The sequence below is a fragment of the Nicotiana attenuata genome, unplaced genomic scaffold, assembly GCF_001879085.1.
Source record: "Nicotiana attenuata strain UT unplaced genomic scaffold, NIATTr2, whole genome shotgun sequence".
Taxonomy (NCBI): Eukaryota; Viridiplantae; Streptophyta; class Magnoliopsida; order Solanales; family Solanaceae; genus Nicotiana; species Nicotiana attenuata.
In genome coordinates this window covers 76798-96035 of record NW_017671323.1, presented here as the reverse complement: position 1 = coordinate 96035, position 19238 = coordinate 76798, and the positions used below count along the sequence as shown (strand labels likewise).

The 19238-nt window shown below is 43.4% G+C and overlaps 1 long non-coding RNA gene across 1 annotated transcript; it reads right to left on the bottom strand.

Annotated features, from left to right (window-relative positions):
* Nucleotides 1–15198: 15198 nt before the first annotated feature.
* On the bottom strand, nt 15199–17410 carry LOC109207565. Its single transcript, XR_002065031.1, has 2 exons — nt 16804–17410; nt 15199–15623 (listed from the first exon to the last, which is right to left on the bottom strand). It is a non-coding gene; the product is annotated as an uncharacterized LOC109207565 (long non-coding RNA).
* Between the last annotated feature and the right edge of the window lie 1828 nt (nt 17411–19238).

The following is a 19238-nucleotide window of genomic DNA, read 5'->3' as shown; positions in this document are numbered from 1 at the left end:
CGGACGACCACCAGTGCCACCTACTGAGACCACCAGAGGTCGTGGACGCGGTCGTGGTCGTGGCAGAGGTAGAGTAGCGAGGGCAGCATCTGTTGATCCACCAGCTGCCCCAGCTCCGGATCAGACTCCAGCAGTACCAGCTCGGGCACCGACTGTGCCCATCATGATTCCTGGCCTTCAGGAGACTTTGGCTCAGATTTTGACAGTTTGCACTGGCCTGGCTCAGGTGGTTTCAGCCACCACAGCAGCAGCAACTACTTCACAGGCCGGGGGAGGCAATCAGACCCCCGCTGCTCGCACACCTGAGCAGGTAGTGCAGGGATTACAGACTCCAGAGGCACCTCCAGCTCAGCCAGTTGCACCCGCGCAGGAGTTCAGGGTTCCAGTTATGCCCGAGGACGAGCAGCGTCGTCTCGAGAGGTTTGGTAGACTCCAGCCTCCGACATTTAGTGGTGCTGAGGTCGAGGATGCCCAGGGTTTTCTCGACAGATGTCAGCGGATGCTCCGTACAGCAGGGATTCTTGAGTCCAGTTCTACTTTTCAGTTTACTTGGGCTGCCTTCACTTGGTGGGAGGCGTACGAGAGGCGTAGGCCGGCTGGTGCAGCACCTTTGACTTGGCAGGAGTTCTCCACTCTCTTCTTGGAGAAGTATGTACTGCAGTCCCGCAGAGAGGAGCTGCGCAGACAGTTTGAGTGGCTGCGGCAGGAAGATATAATGGTGTCTCAGTATGAGATGAGGTTTTCAGAGTTGGCTCGTCATGCCGTTTGGCTTGTTCCGACCGATCGTGAGCGTATCCAGAGATTTGTTGATGGTCTTAACTACCATCTTCATGTTCTTATGACTAGAGAGCAAGTGTTGGGTGCCACATTCGAGGAGTTGGTTGATATAGCCCGAGAGATTGAGGCGGTTCGTCGTCAGGATCGAGAGGAGAGGGAGGCCAAGAGGCCTCGAGGTTCTGGCAGTTACAGTGGCGTTCCTTCGAGGGGCCAGTTCCAGCAGGGTCGGGGTCGTTCTTTCAGGCCCGCTCAGTCGGCTCGTCCCGAGTATCGCGGGGCATCTTCAGGTCGTGGTTATCATGGCTCTCAGCAGAGTCAGCCATCTCTCAGCTCTCTTCCAGCACAGAGTTCATCTCGTGACCTGTCTGCTCAGGGTTCTTCTAGGCCGAGTGCGTCAGCTAGTCACTCCAGCGCGAGGGGTTCCCATCAGTCCCAGTCTCCAGCACCTGGGAGCTGCTATGAGTGTGGAGAGTTTGGGCATATGTGGAGGCAGTGTCCTCGTCGTGCTACTAGATCATCTCAGCAGAGGGGCAGCCCTCATCTTCTGGTCCAGTTTCTTCAGCACCCGCCCCGCCAGCTAGGGGTGAGGGTCAGACAGCCAGGGGTCGCCCCAGGGGTGGAGGTCGATCGGGCGGTGGTCAGGCTCGCTTTTATGCTCTTCAGGGCAGGACAGATGCCATTGCTTCGGATGCTGTCATTACAGGTACTATTTCAGTCTGCCAGAGAGATGCCTCAGTCTTATTTGATCCCGGTTCCACCTATTCTTATGTGTCCTCATATTTTGCTCATCATTTGGGTACGTCCTGAGGGTGTCTTGCTTTACCTGTTCATGTATCTACCCCAGTGGGCGATACTATTGTTGTAGACCATGTATATCGGTCGTGTTTGGTGACTATTGGGGGTCTGGAGACCCGAGTTGATCTACTGCTACTAAACATGGTGGATTTTGATGTTATTTTGGGCATGGACTGGCTATCTCCGTGTCATGCTATTCTAGACTGTCATGCTAAGACAGTCACCTTGGCTATACCGGGTATTCTGAGGATCGAGTGGCGTGGTGTGACTGACTATGTTCCTAGTAAGGTGATTTCATTCCTAAAGGCCCAGCGTATGGTTGAGAAGGGTTGTCTTTCATATTTGGCGTTTGTGAGGGATGTTGGAGCCGAGACCCCTAGCATTGATTCGGTCCCGGTTGTGAGGGAGTTTCCCGATGTGTTTCCTGCAGACCTGTCGGGCATGCCGCCGGACAGGGATATTGATTTTGGTATTGACCTGGTGCCGGGCACTCAGCCCATTTCCATTCCGCCATATCGCATGGCACCAGCAGAGTTGAAAGAATTGAAGGATCAGCTTCAGGAACTCCTAGATAAGGGGTTCATTCGGCCTAGTGTGTCACTGTGGGGTGCACCGGTTCTGTTTGTGAAGAAGAAGGATGGCACCATGAGAATGTGCATTGACTACAGGCAATTGAACAAAGTAACAGTGAAGAACAAGTATCCCCTGCCTCGCATTGATGATTTATTTGACCAGCTTCAGGGAGCGAGGGTGTTCTCCAAGATTGATCTCCGTTCGGGCTATCACCAGTTGAAGATCAGGGATTCAGATATTATGAAGACTGCTTTCAGGACTAGATATGGGCACTATGAGTTTCTTGTTATGTCTTTTGGGCTGACCAATGCCCCAGCAGCGTTCATGCATCTGATGAACAGTGTATTTCGGCCGTATCTGGATTCATTCATTATTGTTTTCATTGATGATATTCTGGTGTACTCGCGTAGTCAGGAGGAGCACGCGCAGCATTTGCGAGTCATTTTGCAGAGGTTGAGAGAGGAGAAGCTTTATGCAAAGTTCTCCAAGTGTGAGTTTTGGCTCAGTTCAGTGGCTTTCTTGGGGCACGTGGTGTCCAGCGAGGGTATTCAGGTCGACCCGAAGAAGATAGAGGCAGTGCAGAGTTGTCCTAGACCGACCTCAGCCACAGAGATTCGTAGTTTCCTTGGGTTGGCACGTTATTATCGTCGGTTTGTTCAGGGATTTTCCTCTATTGCGTCGCCCCTGACCAAGTTAACTTAGAAGGGTGCTCCATTTGTACGGTCGGACGAGTGCGAGGAGAGCTTTTAGAAGCTCAAGACAGCTTTGACCACAACTCCAGTATTGGTTTTGCCATCGGCTTCAGGTTCTTATATTGTATATTGTGATGCTTCGAGAGTTGGGATTGGATGTGTATTGATGCAAGAGGGTAGAGTTATTGCTTATGCTTCTCGTCAGTTGAAGCCCCACGAGAAGAACTACCCTGTACATGATTTGGAGTTGGCTGCTATAGTTCATGCTTTGAAGATTTGGAGGCACTACTTGTATGGCGTATCTTGCGAGGTATTCACTGATCATCGCAGCCTTCAGCATCTGTTCAAGCAAAAGGATCTTAATTTGAGCCAGCGGAGGTGGCTAGAGTTACTTAAGGATTATGATATTACCATTCTGTATCACCCGGGGAAGGCCAATGTAGTGGCCGATGCTTTGAGCCGAAAGGCAGTTAGTATGGGGAGTTTGGCGTACATTCCAGTTGGGGAGAGACCCTTTCCTGTTGATGTTCAGACCTTGGCCAATCGGTTGGTGAGACTAGATATTTCGGAGCCTAGTCGGGTGTTGGCTTGTGTGGTTTCTCGGTCTTCCTTGTATGACCGCATCAGAGAGCGCCAGTATGAGGATCCACATTTGCTTGTCCTTAAGGACAGGGTCCAGCATGATGATGCCAGAGACGTGACCATTGATGAGGATGGTGTGTTGAGGATGCAGGGCCGGATTTGTGTGCCCAATGTGGATGGGCTTCGGGAGTTGATATTGGAGGAGGCCCATAGCTCGCGGTATTCCATTCATCCGGGTGCCGCGAAGATGTATCAGGATTTGAAGCAGCACTATTGGTGGAGAAGAATGAAAAAAAAGATATTGTAGGATTTGTGGCTCAGTGTCTCAACTGTCAGCAGGTGAAATATGAGCATCAGAGACCAGGTGGCGTACTTCAGCGGATGATTATTCCCGAGTGGAAGTGGGAGAGGATTACTATGGATTTCGTGAGTGGTCTCCCTCGGACTTTGAAGAAGTTCGATTCGATTTGGGTGATTGTGGACCGGCTGACCAAGTCCGCGCACTTCATTCCAGTATGTACTACCTATTCATCGGAGCGGCTGGCAGGGATCTTTATCCGGGAGATTGTCCGATTGCATGGTGTTCCAGTGTCTATTATCTCAGATAGGGGTACTCAGTTTACTTCTCAGTTCTGGAAGACTTTTCAGCGAGAGTTGGGTACGCAGGTGGAGTTGAGCACAGCATTTCATCCTCAGACGGACGGGCAGTCCGAGCGTACTATCCAGATATTGGAGGACATGTTGCGTGCCTGTGTCATTGATTTTGGAGGTTCTTGGGATGAGTTTTTGCCGCTTGCAGAATTTTCCTACAACAACAGTTATCAATCGAGCATTCAGATGACCCCGTATGAGGCGTTGTATGGGAGGCGGTGTAGGTCTCCAGTTGGTTGGTTCGAGCCCGGAGAGGCTAGGCTATTGGGGACGGAGTTGGTTCAGGATGCCTTAGAGAAGGTGAAGCTGATTCAGGAGAGGCTTCGTACAACATAGTCGCGTCAGAAGAGTTATGCGGACCGGAAGGTTCGAGATGTGTCTTATATGGTTGGTGAGAAGGTCTTACTGAAGGTTTCCCCCATGAAGGGTGTTATGCGGTTTGGAAAGAAAGGGAAGCTGAGTCCACGGTTTATTGGGCCTTTTGAGGTACTTAGGAGGATTGGGGAGGTGGCTTATGAGCTTGCCTTGCCACCCAGCTTGTCAGGCGTGCATCCGGTATTCCATGTTTCTATGCTCCGGAAGTATGTCGGAGACCCGTCTCATGTATTGGATTTCAGTACTGTTCAGTTGGACGATGATTTGATCTATGATGTGGAGCCGGTGGCTATTTTGGGTCGTCAGGTTCGAAAGTTGAGATCAAAGGATATAGCTTCGATGAAGGTACAGTGGAGATGTCGGCACGTGGAGGAGGCTACTTGGGAGACCGAGCGGGAGATGCGGAGCAGATATCCTCACCTGTTTGAGGCTCCAGGTATGTTTCTTGACCCGCTCGAGGACGAGCGTTTGTTTTAGTTGGGGAGGATGTGATGACCCGGCCCGTCGTCACATGAGTTACCGCCCCGTTTTCCTCATTTTCAGCTTCTTTATGTTTCATTATAAGAGTCTTGGGTGAATGTGTCGAATTGGATTGGTTTTGGAAGGAAATGAGACACTTAGTCTCTTTAAGGAAGGTTTGTTTTGGAAAAGTCAATCGGATGTTGACTTATAAGTTAGAGGGCTCGGATGTGATTTCTGGTGATCCGGTTAGCTTCGGGGGATGATTTGCGACTTAGGAGCGTGATCGGAATTGGTTTTGGAGGTCCGGTGTAGAATTAGGCTTGAATTGGCGAAGTTAGTATTTTGGCGAATTCCGGTTGATAGGTGAGATTTTGATCCGAGGGTCGGAATGGGATTCCGAGAGTTGCTGTAGCTTCGTTATGTGATTTGGGATGTGTGTGCAAAATTTCAGGTCATTCAGAGGTGATTTGGTTGGGTTTTTGATCAAATGCGTGTTTCGGATGTTTTTGAAGAACTTAGGCTTGAATTCGGTGAGAATTGATGATTTTAGTGTTGTTTGATGTGTTTTGATGATTGGAGCAAGTTTGAATGATGTTTTTGGATGTGTTAGTGCTATTGGTTGAGGTCCCGGGGGCCTCGGGGTGATTTCGGATGGCTAACGGGAAGATTTAAACTTGGAAAATATTGCAGAAACTTCAGATCAGCTGTTGCAGAAGAATTGATCTTCGCGTTCGCGTTGGTGAGTCGCGAACGCGTAGAAGGAAATTGCAGGACCAGGATTTTGACCTTCGCGTTCGCGTCTGGGGCCTCGCGATCGCGAAAGGGTCAGGTGTTGAGTCATCGTGTTCGCGTGAAGGCATACGCGTTCGCGTATAAGGAGTTGGGTCCCAAGGTTGTTGCCCTTCGCGTCCGCGTGGAGCAGTACGCGTTCGCGTAGGCTTAGGGGTTCAGGCCTTCGCGTTCACGTGAGTGTAACCGCATTCGCGAAGGGTATTTTTGGCAGTAGCAGATTTTGTTCATCGCGAATGCGAGAGGTCCCTCGCGTTCGCATAGAGGAAAAGAAGTCTGGACAGAAGGGTTTTATTAAATATTTCATCCGCGAACCAAGTCTTATTTCCACCATTTTTGAGCAACCTTGAGAGCTTTTGGACGGGAATTGAAGGTGATTTCGACTGGGTGTGATTGGAGGTGAGTTCTATGACCTAAATACATGATTTAATGGTAGAATTAACCTAGAAATTTATGAAAATTCATCAAAAAGGGGGAAAAGCTAAGGCTTGGAATTTGATATTTCAAAGTGGGATTTGATGGGTCATTTGGGCTCGGATTTGGGAGTTTTTGGTATGCATAGACTCGTGGAAAGATAAGGAATCTGATGATGCTAAATTTTCTAATTTTCGAGAAGTGGGCCCGGGGCTCGGGTTTTGCAAATTTCGTGAATTTCGATATTTTTCGAGTCTTTTTGTTTGGGTTATGTTCCCTTAGCCTATTGTAACATATTCGTTGTGGTTTTGATTAGATTCGACGCGCGAGGAGGTCGATTTGCGAGGCAAGGGCATAGCGAGCTTTTGGCCGGCTTGAGGTGAGTAATGATAGTAAATGATATCCTGAGGGTTTGAAACCCCGGATTTGCTATTGAGGTGGAACACGTGCTTAATGGCGAGCGCGGGGTTGTTTGCTACTGGGGGATTGTGACTTGGTCCGTCCCGTTTGATATTTTACCGCGTATTTGATTGAGCTGTTTAGTTTATCATCATGATTTGGGCTTACTGCCATATTTTGGGCTTAATGCCGACTATTTGAATCTTTCAGGGATTATTATCACTGTTTCCTCACTATTTTGATATATTACTTGCACTCAGTCCTAATGATTATACTGCTTTACAAACTCAGCCACTTTAATTAAATTTTTGAGACTTTAATGATATTTTTACTGCTGTTTGGGCTGAGCACTACTATTTCATTGATGCCCGAGGGGCTTATGATGTTTCCTGGACTGAGAAGGCTTCCAGGCCTTGAGTGTGATGTGAGGAGGCTCTCAGGCCTCGAGTGTGATGTGAGAAGGCTTCCAGGCCTTGAGTGTGATGTGAGGATGCTCTCAGGCCTCAAGTGTGATGTGAGAAGGCTTCCAGGCCTTGAGTGCGATGTGAGGAGGCTCTCAGGCCTCGAGTGTGATGTGAGGAGGCTTTCAGGCCTTATATGTGATGTGAGAAGGTCTTTCGAGGACTTGTGTTGATAGTAGCGCTTGGGCCGTAACGGGGNGAGAGTGAGCCCGAGGGGCTGATATTATGCTGAGTGACTGATACTGAGCCCGAGGGGCTGATACTGTTCTGAGCGATTGATACTGGGCCCGAGGGGCAGATTTCTACTCACTATTTACTTGTTGTTTTACCTGATTTTAAAAGGAGATTTCATTCGATTCTTTACTGTTCTACTGTTTTACTATTTTTACTGCCTGATATAGAATTGCTTTGTGCACTTATGTGTTTTCATGCCTTCGGTTATTATTTATTATTATTACTCACTGGGTCGGAGTACTCACATTACTCCCTGCACCATGTGTGCAGATACAGGCATAGCAGAGTCTGCACCTGAGCGCTGATTCTTTCCAGACCAGGCAGCGAGTTGGAGTGACGAGGTAGCTGTTGACGTCCGCAACCCCTTGTCTTCCCTATTTTATGTCTTTTGAGTTCCTTCAGACTATTGTATCAGATATTTTATTTCGTAGACTCATTACAAACTCTGTAGTAGCTCATGACTTGTGACACCCCGGTTTGGGCTATGTCGGGTTGGTTTCCTTATTATTATTGTTGTTTTCCGCATTTGCGATTGCTTTACACGCGCTTGGATTTATTAATGACTAAATTATTGTTAAAAGAGGTGTTTGAGTTGTTCTGGCTGGCCTTGTCTTCACGAGAGGCGCCATCACGGCCGGGTTTGGGATTTGGGCCGTGACAGTCAGCTTCTGAAATAAGCTCGAGTATGACTTACCAATGGGGGTGAATTGGTTCCTCGTAGGGGGTTCCCTTGGACGGGGGTTGTATTGGGGTGCATTTTATTGTGGCCGGGGATTATATGGAGCTTGGTAGGGACGGGCATTTATAGGAGGTGGAGCTCGGTTTTGTGTATAATATTGTGGCCGTGTGTAAGGTTGTGCATTCATCACCGCATAGTGAGGCAGTGCCACGGCATATGCAGCATTATCATGCGGGTAGTAATGTTGTGGGGTTCTAGGGGGCATATGTGATTGGTTAAATAATCTGCGGGGCCCCCTTGAGCTCGAAGCCATCTTGGCTCCATCTTCTCTCTTTTTCCTGTTTGCCAGACCCCTCGAGCCATTCTGGATGGCCTGTGATGTGGCTTTCAGGGCGGGCTGACTTAATATTCTTCCTGTTTTCAACCCATTTTCGACCATCTCTCCCATTTTAATGGCCTCAACGAATGGCTTTCCCATGGTAGACATCATATTTTGGAATTAGTCTGACTCTTGAGCTTATAGAAATACCGTAACCATTTCTGCCTCGTCCATTGGAGGCTTTACCCTAGTGGCCAGCTCCCGCCACCTGATGGCATATTCACGGAAACTTTCTGTGGGTTTCTTCTTCAAATTAAATAAAGAATTTCTATCAGGAGCAATGTCCACATTGTACTGGAACTGACGGGTGAAATTCAGGGCTAGGTCATCCCATACATGCCAATGGGCGACCTCTTGATCCATGTACCACTCGGAAGCTATTCCTGTAAGACTTTCTCCAAAATAAGCCATTAATAGCTCCTCATTTCCACCAGCATCCCTCGACCAGTTGGAATATCTTTTTATATAAGCGATCGGGTCTCTGTGCCCGACGTATTTTTCAAACTTAGGGGTCTTAAAGCCCGCCGACAAATGTATATGAGGAAACATACAAAGATTAGAGTATGAGACACTCTTTTGGCCACTTTGGCCTGCATAGTTTTCAAGCTTTATTCCAAACTCTTCATCTTCCGAGCCATTTCCTCGTGCTCGGAAGTCTGGACCACTCTTTCTTGTTCAACTAGGAAGTCATATTGCTGGGGTTGAGTAAATGAATCCAGGGTGACAGATGTGATCTCTGGTGGAAATTGGGGACCTTGAAAGGTGAAAGTTGGAGGCTTAACATATGGCATGGGTATATTTGGTTGCGCTGTGGTGAAGACGAGTGTTGCGGAGAAAATGACTAGCGGTGCTCTTGAAATCGATGCCTAGGGGAGAACCAAAAAAGGCATCCGAGACCATTAGTCGGCATAGGCGGGTATCCATATGGGATGAACGGGTTGGTCACAGGGATGTTAGTGGCCCCGCCCAATCTAGGAATCAACTTGAGAAATCCAGGTATGGAACTTGGCGGTTCTTTTCATTAGTCCTCGCGTCCAGCATTTCCATTATGAAGAGGCGTAACATTTTGTTCTCTTCAACTGCAGCTGACTCTGGTGGCGGAATAATTGGTGCCGGACTATACTCGGGATTAACAATCAGAAGATTACCCTCAGAGGCCATTGGAACCTTTCCCTTTGATCGGGTGAAGTATGGATTAGAAGCCCGACAAAACCATCCACATAAAACAGAACCTAACTTTGGGCACACACAACAAAATTGTTAGTTTGAAGCATTTAACAGATAGGAAATCGCACGTTGGGATGCAATGCACCTAGCAGTTAAAACGCTTCTATCATGTGTTTGAATGGTTGCGTGTTTCATCCCGGCTTTATCTATCCTCTTTCCACTCTGTACCACTTTTCTTTCATTTCACTCTCTTTTTGGATTTTATCGCTCTTAATTTTTCTCTTTTTTTTTTTGTTGCTTTTTGTTTTGCTCTTTTTGTTTATTTTTTGCTCCGTTTATTTATGATTTTGATCGCATCCGATGGAGATTGCCTATGTATCATGATGCTGCATGAATCAGACCATTACTTAGCTCAGGAAATAATGTAAAAATAAAAGCAGAGAATTTTTTGGGTTTTCAATATTCATTAAATAAAATATTTTTGGTTTTTTCATCATAATTACTCGAAATAACATTTAAACTGACTTTGAAAAAAAATATAGACTCAAGCAAAAATAACAATAGACTCAAAATGGATAACAAATAACAATCTTGAAGTAAGAAAATAAACTATAGACTCGATAATAAAAAATGACTGATACAATAGAAAACCCAACTCCAAAACTATAATCAGGGTCCCGAGTGACATCAGTCAGACACGGCATGGGCCTGGTCATGATATCATGAAGGGCTCTAGATCAGCCAAGACCTTGCGAGCAAAAGACAACATCATGGCGAAGAACATAGCCTTGGTCATATCTTCACATTCATGGCACTTCCTGGCGGTGTAGTCGGTTATTTCATTTATCCTAAACTTGGTAACATTCCAGTCCCGGAGCAACTATGTGATTTGTTGTTCTCGGGCTTCTAATACTTGCACGTCCCCGTCTTTTTGATTTTGCAAGTTCACCACATCCCCTTCCAACTTATTAAGCATTGCATAGCAATGTTCCCTTTCCATCTTGAAATCTTTAACTGTTGGCCCATTTCGTTTTCAAGAACAACTAACGCTGTCCTTAAACCTGCGACCTCTTCGTTGTAGATTTGCTTTGCTTGGTGAGCTAACCTCATACATTCCTCCAAATATTTTCCCAATTGGACTATCCTTTCCCTAGCCTTTTGCCAATTCCTTTTCGACCTTTGTTAGATCGGTTGCATGATCATACATTTTTCGCCTCAGGTTGATAATGATTCTTTGGTCTATTTCACTCCTCACAGGCGTCTCGGCTGCTATTTTCATTTCTCGTAGTTGGGCTCAGAGGGCCTCATTTTCTTGAGCTAACCTTTCCTTTTCTCCCCCGTTCTTGGCAGCTTGCAAACCACTTTCAAATTAAGGGCTCTCACTTGATCTTTTAGTTTGTTGAACCCGATATTCCTCTTCTTTGGCTATCTAGGCCCACTATTCTTTTGCCCCATATGTGAAATGTTGGACATGCGGCATTTTGGAGGGTCTTTCCGGCTCTTGATATACCCAAACTTTTTCACCATACCATGTCGTGTAGCTAGACTCTACTTCCCCTGACGATAAATCGTGCACCTGGGTATGTGGCTCAAAAAACCAACACTTATGCCAAGCAAACCATTTCTTCGGGAAAAGCAACCCCTAGGCATAACTCCACAACCTACGTACTCAGATCTTCATCGTGGGGAACCATCCGATACCTTCCCAACTGGCGCAAAACCCGATGTGGGGCATGAGGCTGAACACTTCGAAGACCCAGTAATACCTGAAAGCAGACATCGGCAAACAAGTAAATAACCTCATTAACCGAGAGACAACTGAAAGTCCACTCACTTTGATTTGTCGTTAATGAGCAAATATGCGTGAACCAAGCTTCAGTACCATCCGGCAACTCATAACCACTTATCCTGGTCCCATATTCCTCAATGCAACTAAGTCTGGTTAGCCCATAGTTCATGTATCTGGGGCGGTGGCAAGATGCTCTACCAGCCAGATTTGCAACAACAGATTACAACCCTAAAAAAATCTCGTTTTAGCTCTACAATATGTCAAGGCGCGATAAATATTTGCGAGGATCATCGACACGAGAGTACCATTGGACTTCTTAATCAGAAAGTCATCAATCCATACGAGGCGCAAATCTCTATGTTCGTCCTCCCTTGGGAATAGCAGAGTGCCAAAAAATGCAACTATGAAATCCAAGCCTCTGCAGACTCCCACTTGTTTTTCTTCCCCTGGTGACACAAACCGGTGTCTCGAGCCTCAAAGTCCTTGGAATCCCCATACCGACTATACAAAAAATGGAAGGTACCGTAACCTTCGGCCAAATTTTCATTCTTAACTTGCCGACTAATGCTCAAAAGGTACAAAAATTTATGAGGGGTAACAGCTCTCGGGGCCACTGGATATTGATGCCTAAGACCTAAGTTAGATCCGGCATAACCTGCTATCTCTTCCAGTGTAGGGGCCAATTAAAGTTTGAGAAATGGAAAACATTATGCACCGGGTCCCAGAATGGTACCAGTGCCTCAATCAGATCAACGCTGAGCGTAATCTTTAGAAAACCGGTGAGACCACCCAGTGCCTTGATCACGGAATGCTGGCCGACCTCCCTCAGGTCATTCCACCATATGTGGAGTCTCGAAGGAACTTGATCTACGACCCGAAAAGGTTGATTCTGAACAGCGCTCATTTTGCACATAATCAGGGCAAAGGGTCAAAAATTCAATACTATTTTCAAAAATGGTAGCTAAATTTGAAAATTCATTTTAATAAAATCAGTGACAAAAGGGGCTATTATTTGCAGATATGGTCGTTCGACGCTTGAGGAAAGTTTTTAGGGTTGTTTCTGCCATATAGTGTTGACTTTGGGGAGAAGGCTGACTCGGGTTGACCTATGGTTATTCTTGCAAAACAGCCTTTCGGCGTCCCGAGAGAACGCTTTAAGGTTATCTCGATAAGAACGGCTCATGGTATGACCATATTTTGAAAATTTTGCCAGATTCTCATTTTTTGGTTATTTTTGCAAAAGTGGGGCTGGGCCTAGTGAAGGTTGCCTGCGTACCTCACGGCCAGTGAGGATCAGACTTATGTAGTTCGGGGAGTTTTGTCAAAATAGGGTAAACGACATGTTTGCAAATTTGGCTAATTTTGTAACGCCTTTTCAAAGCATCGGCGGAGTTTCGGGATTTTGTTATTTTGTCTCTTTTTCAAATACTAGGATTTTTAAGAATCGGGTAAATTTTCTCTCCTAACTTCCCTCTCCTAATTTTCTCGATTTCCGATCCTTATTCTAGAAGCCGATCACCATGCAAACCAGATCAAATAAATGCACAAGTAGCACGTAAGAATGCATTAGGTTGGTCTTTTATTTTTTGGGTACACCTATCCTAGACGTACCCAACCCCTATGTTGAGTCCCCTAAGTCAAATACACGTGATGCAAATAAGTGTACCTACTAAGGATCCGCCATGAGGCTTTGTTCTTCTAGGTTTAAACCTAAAGAGGTGTGGAGTTCTAGACCAGGCTTACCCGAGCGGACAACTCGAGCCGGGGGGCAGCGTACCTGAAATACAGAAGCTTCACCAGCTTTTTAATGAATCCTATCCTTATCCTAAAATTAGGGGTGAGATACTCGAACAGAAAAGAGCCACGTGTATGTGTGCTCCCAGAAGATGTAGAAGACCTAGAGAGAAGAAGGGTTGCGTAACAATTATATACAGTTCGTGCAATATTAAAGCGGTAAAGAGCGGCAATTAACACTTTAGGATCAAACATGTAAAATCGGATAATAAACAAAGAACCAAGATTAAAAGTCATCTAAGTTCGAATTCTGAACCCTGAACAAGAATTTCTGGGTTCGTGTCCCCAGCAGAGGCCCCAGAGTTGTCACACCTCCTTTTTACGAGGAAAAGAGTTTTTTCACTTAAAGTGACATTATTGAAAAGGGATTATTTAATTAATTTTAAGAGTCGCCACCTGAAATAATTATTAAGGTATTTCAAGTCAGCTGTTTATTTTAAAATCCTCATTCAAGGAAATTTGACTGTGTATAAGTCTGCGAAACACAGAAGATCGGGTAATAATTTTTCTTAACCGGGAGAAGATGTGAGGCACTCCCGAATCCCGTAGTTTTAGTACGGCCGCTTTACAATTACACGTGGCTTAATTATCTAATTATTACATATTTTAGAACCTATGTGTATTTTAAACTTTTACCGCTTTATTGCATATTTAAACCACTTTTGGTATTTATGGAATTATTTTAAAATAAGTTACGATATCGTACACCAGTCATTTTTTACATATCGTAAATCTCGCCAAGTGAAACATACCTGCAATTTACTACATGTTTAATTTTATTATTATTTTAAAGTTATAAAGTCATGTCACGCGGATGTGCACTTAAATTTGAAATTGTGTATCATGACTATGCCACGGGAACCATACCCATAGTCATAATATTTTTACTAGTCGCACCTAAAGCAAACTACGGCGTTTATAAGTTGTTTAATTTTTCTAAGTTCGGGATTATTGTGAAGGTCCAAATTATAGAATTATTTGTTGGGGATAAGATATAAAGTTAGTTAAGCTAAGTGATGTAAACGAAGAATCTATGTTAAATTTTATTAATTGTGGCAAAGATCATGTTTAAGAGCTCAAGTCCAAACATATGGACCTATTTTCAAGAAGTCCAAGAAGCTCAAGATTGATTTCAAGAAGTCAAAATTTTTTCCTTCTTAAAATAAGATTTATTTTATTCCTTTTAGAATAAGGATTTTTCTTTTTGTAGGATTCTAGTTTCTTTTCCTTGTAAAATAGAGATTTTACTTTCCTTGTCTTTAATTATTTTATTTTCTTATTAGAACAGGAATTGTAATAATCAAAGAAGAGACTCTAGGCCTATATAAAGGGTTCTCTTGCCTTGTAGGAGAGAATTCACATTTTTTGTAGCTTTGACCCTAATATGCAATAGAGTGTTTTCCTCTATTTTGTCTTCTTTATCCTTGTTTTTGATTCCAAGCAAGGTGGTGATAGTCATTATCTTATTTTTAATTACGTGTGGTATTTCTTTATCACGTTAATTGATTCCAAATGGTGACTTTAGGAACTTTTGTAGTTCTCGATCATTCAAGAATACGTTTCTTAATCTAAATTCATTCTTTTGATATAATAGAATCGGAACTTTTATTGAACCGCAACACCAATAATTACTTGTTTTGAACAAGTAAATAGTCTTTCTTATAGTTCAGATCGTCATCTTTCGGCTCGTTTTTGAATTACCATATTCCGAGTTCTAAAACTTGAGATACATTGAATCTTGAATTGATCCACAAACCAAGTTTTCGTTTCAAGATCTTGATCCTAGTTGGTTGGTTCTTTGTTAACTCGAAGAATCACATCACTAAGTTGGAGTTATTAATTAATTCCTAATCACTCAAAATTTGGACTTAATATGTGTATTTGATATTGATTAGGAACTACTTATCTTCCGAGAGTAATATTGATTGGTAATGAAAGGGGAAAAATTGGTTGAGGTGACTTATGTTTAGGCCAAGCATACTAATAGTATTGGCGTATGGGCTCAAGTGTAAAGCCCAAAGTATACTGACCCCTTTTAAAAAATGGTCAGCATACCGAAAGGGGCCTGAAAATGAGCCCTAACTGACGTGAAACCTAAAGCTCATTTAACTCTAACCCCAAAACCAGTGCATCTGGGCCGGCCCAATAGTTGCTGGAACTCGGAATCGCCAGTTCACTAATCCAAATTCAAAGTTCAAATAGGATTAACATACAACATGATAAAGTGGGGATAATTACATACTTTTCAAAATAAACACATGATTTGTTCAAATTTAAAATCAACTACAGAACTATTCTCAAAAACGTTAATACATGATCAATTAAATTCGAAATTACAGCTCTAATTCATTACATCCAACGTGATTTGAAACTTTTACCAACATCTGATCCTTAAACTAATGCTTTGCATTCTGAGATTTCATAGTGTTATAAGGTTTCAAACGATTAAAGTACTACTCATGCTTCCGAATTAGATGTCCAGATTCTCATTCAGACCTCGACTTCAAACGTTAAATGAAAAATTCGGTAGTGAGCAGCCTCGAGTCCAGTTCCTCGTATATTGTTCAAACTTACAACCCCAAGTAACATGAAGACACTGATTTTCAGATTTCTAACACATTCCATGTTAAGTTCAAAACATATCAATTTGTATATGGTTAAGAACAAACGGTCATTTTAAACTCATACACAAACAAATCTTATTAGCCAATTGAGATTTGGAATTGAGTCACCAAACATGTTGAGCATGATTCAAATTTTTACTCAAATCTACTAAGTAATTTATTTAACACAAACACGACACATAGATTGAACATCAGAAAACACAATTCATTCAAAATTTCAGTCAATTTATCAAGCAATGATACAAGTTTAAGGACATGTACCTAGGTATTTGATAATAGAACTTGAGATAGCTAAATAAAGGCAGAAACATGTGAATTAGTAGAATAGAAACAATAAAAACAGCAATGGACAACAATTCTATAGCTCAAATAGCACTCGAGTTCCGAGAAAATATGAAGCAAAGAAGCAAGAGTTGAAAATAACCGTGAAATCCCTCTTTTGTTTCTATTTTTATTTTGTTTTTAGAGCTCTTTTTGAATTCTTAGATCTGGAATTTGAATTCCAGATTTTCCTAGATGCTAGTGTGTGAGTATGAATTGTGTGAGTGAGTGAGATGGATGCACAAAGTGTGGGTGAAGGGTGCTTTATAGAACGAAATTTTGTTTTAGGTCTTTTTCCTTTCTTTTTCTTATCCCCCTTTTGTTTTTCTGATTTTACTCAATAAGGACCCAGAACCGACCGGTTTCTTTTTTTATTGCTAAATAGTCCCTTCCCCCACTTCATAGAAGCTTCATAAGCAGTTACAAAATTATTCCCTAAGTTAATTCCCTTAATTACCCATTCACCCCCTGTTATTGCATTTGATCAACCCAAATGCCCGGGCCTTTGGCCAACAGACCCATGACCCAGGTCCAAACCTTTCCTGTTAAGCCCCAAATATCAATGAGCCTGCTTGTCAATCAAGACATGCCCAATCCTTATGGCTCACCGTGCAGAGACAAAATCAACTTAATTACGAACGACAAAATTGACTACTAACAGTCCTAATCAAAAATACAATCTAGACTAAAGTAAAAAATCATTGAACCACAAGTAAACAATCCACCAGCATAACTCGAATTCCAAATTAACAATGTACTTCGTAACAGATTACTAGTGCAAAACTTATTCAACAAACCAAACCAAAGAAACAAAACAGTTGGAGAAGCAAAGAGATAGGAAGTTACCAACTCCTAAGTAACAAGAAACAAGGAGAAGCCAGTGATGCCTGCTGTATCAATTCCAACCACCAAAGTCTTTTCCTCCAAGAGATCCGGCTCGAAATTGAATTCCGGTTGGATCTTCTTGAAAGAAAAGACTCATGGGAGTCCGACGAAGGAAATGAGGACGTATACAAGTCGATTTAACCGGTGAATGACAAGTTGACCGGTGCTAAAGATGATGGAATGACCAAATACCTACACAAATAGATGGATCTTTTTGAGACCTATCTAATAGGGTAAGTATTGAGGTTTATTGTCTCAAGAAAGTTGGTGAAATCAAGGAAGGGCCAAACGTTTAGGATTTTGATGAGGGCGATGATAAAGTAGGAATTTGGACTTGATCTTGTTATGAGAGTGTAGAGGGAGAGGAGAGGATAGGAGAGGAGAAGAAAAATGGTGATTTGAGGTCATTTGGTTGACTTCGGCCAGTGGAGGCGATTTTCTGCCGGTGGCCAACAGGTGGTAGATGAGCAGCGGACGATGGGAACGATTTCCAGTGGTGGTTCGTAGTGATGGCGGCGGAGAGGGGCAAACATCAAAAAGGGATGACTTTAGGTCTTTAACTTGATTTTAGGACAGTTATATCAAAATCAGGGATCAATTCTCAACCCTTGGATTAACATGAATGGAGGGTGGAGATGAAACGTTGACCATTTGACTTGGGGTGGGGTCGTTTGTAGACGAAAACGACGTCGTTTTTTTCCAAGAATTAAGATGGGGATCTGGATTGGGTAAAGGTGGGGATTTGGGACGGATATTGGTAAACGTTGGGCTGTTGGGGGTGTTGGCCCAGTTTGTTTTAAAATGTCCAAAAATCCTTATTCCTCCTTGTTTCTTTCAAAATTAAACACCTATTCTAATTTGAATTATTTTTGCACAAATTACCTAATCATCTATTTATCTAACACTTTGACTAAAATTCAGCTAATCTCTTAGCTGATTCACTAAACTAAAAAGCAAGAAAATTATTAGTGCAATTATTTTATGGTTTTCGTTTTTTAAAGATGCAACTTTAATGCGATTAAAAATTAATAATGCAAAGTGTCTAAAGCCCCATTCTTTAGATATTTGTATTGTTTTGAAATACAATAAATATTGTAATTAAAATCTATAAATGTAAAGAGTAAAAATACAAAATATTTTTGATATTTTTATGAACTAAAAATGCAACTAAAGATGCACCAAGCACAAATACGCACAAAACATATCAAATATACGAAAAATTCTAAAGTTCTATAAAAATTAATTAAAGGCTATTTTGGAACGTTTAAGAGCAATTTTCATATCGGGCCAAAAATTACGTGCTCACAGGTATGATAGTTGGCACTTTGGATATTAATTATTTGGTCACGTGTAGAGGAGGTCGTGGGAGTTATGCGTAAGATGACTAGGGGCAGAGCGACCGGGCCAAACGAAATTCCGGTTGAATTTTGGAAGTGTGTGGGTAGAGCAGGCTTGGAGTGGCTGACCGAGTTGTTTAATATTATTTTTAGGACGAAGAGGATGTCGGATGAGTGGAGGTGGAGTACGGTGGTCCCATTATATGAGAACAAAGGTGATATCCAGAGCTGTAACAATTATAGGGGCATCAAATTACTGAGTCATACGATGAAAGTTTGGGAGAGGGTGGTTGAAGCGAGGGTGAGGAGGACGGTGTCTATATCCGACAACTAGTTCGGGTTCATGCCGGGTCGTTCTACTACGGGGGCTATACACCTTATTAGGAGGTTGGTGGAACAATACACGGAGAGGAATAAGGATCTGCACATGGTGTTTATTAATTTAGAGAAAGCGTACAACAAGGTTCCTAGAGAAGTTCTCTGGAGATGCTTGGAGGCAAAAGGCGTGCCGGTTGCCTACATTTGGACAATTAAGGACATGTATGAGGGGGCTATGACTCGGGTTAGGATAGTAGGAGGTGACTCTGGGCATTTTCCAGTTGTTATGGGGTTACACCAAGGTTCTGCGCTCAGCCCGTTCTTATTTGCCCTGGTGATGGATGTGTTAACGCATCATATTCAAGGGGAGGTACTGTGATGTATGTTATTCGCCAATGTCATAGTCCTGATTGATGAGCCGCGAACCAGTGTGAACGAGAGGTTGGAGGTATGGAGATAGGCTCTTGATTCTAAGGGTTTCAGGTTGAGCAGGACGAAGACGGAATACCTGGAGTGTAAGTTCAGTGCGGAGCCGAGGGAAGTTGGTGTGGAAGTGAGGCTTGAATCACAGGTCATCCCAATATGTTGCAATTTCAAGTACCTTGGATCGGTTATCCAAGGGGGAGGGGAGATCGACGAAGATGTTACACACTATATCAGGGTGGGGTGGATGAAGTGGAGGTTAGCATCTGGAGTCATGTGTGACAAGAGAGTGCCACCAATACTCAAAGGTAAGTTTTA